Raw genomic sequence first — 884 nt, 5'->3', positions numbered from 1 at the left:
ATTTCACTCAGATAAGCACATCAGAAGACCAAAATCTGAACTTCACCAAACGACTCAAGTTTTGATGTTATTCAGGCTAACATGCTTATTTGAGTCAGATAAGGACTACAGAAGTCAAAAATCTCAACATCAACAAATGACTTAATTTTCATGCTGGTTTGACAAACATGATATTTCAGTGAGATAAGCACTTCAGAATACCAAAACCTGAACTTCACCAAATGACTTAAGTTTTAATGTTGGTTAAAAAAACATGATTATTTGAGGGAGATATGCACTTCAGAGGTAAAAAATCTCAACATCACCAAATGACACAACTTTTGATGCTGGTTGGTTTAAAATGCTTATTTCAGCTGAGTTCAGCTCTTCAGAACACCAAAACCTGACCTTCACCAAATGACTCTCGCTTTGATGAAGGTTTGACTAACATGCTTATTTGAGTGACATAAGCATTTCAGAAGTCAATAATCTCAACTTCACCAAATGACTGAACTTTTGATGTTGTTTTGAAGAACATGCTTATTTCAGCCAGTTAAGCAGTTCAGAAGGCAAAAATCTGAACTTCACCAAATGACTCAATTTTTGATGTTAGTTTGACTAACATGCTCATTTCAGTGAGAAAAGCATTTCAGAAGATCAAAATCTCAACTTCACCATATGACACAACTTTTGGTTTTGTGTTGACTAACGTGCTTATTTCAGCGAGATAAGCATAGCAGAAGACCAAAATCTCAACTTCAACAATACAGTCAACTTTTTATGCTGTTTTGACAAACATGCTTATTTCAGTGAGATAAGCATTTCAGAAGACCAAAATCTGAACTTCAATAAATGTCTCAATTTTGATGTCGGATTGAATAACAAGCTTCTTCCAGTGAAATAAA

The sequence above is a fragment of the Rhincodon typus genome, chromosome 50, assembly GCF_021869965.1.
Source record: "Rhincodon typus isolate 14 chromosome 50, sRhiTyp1.1, whole genome shotgun sequence".
NCBI lineage: Eukaryota > Metazoa > Chordata > Chondrichthyes > Orectolobiformes > Rhincodontidae > Rhincodon > Rhincodon typus.
Note: the sequence above shows the minus strand (reverse complement) of the source record.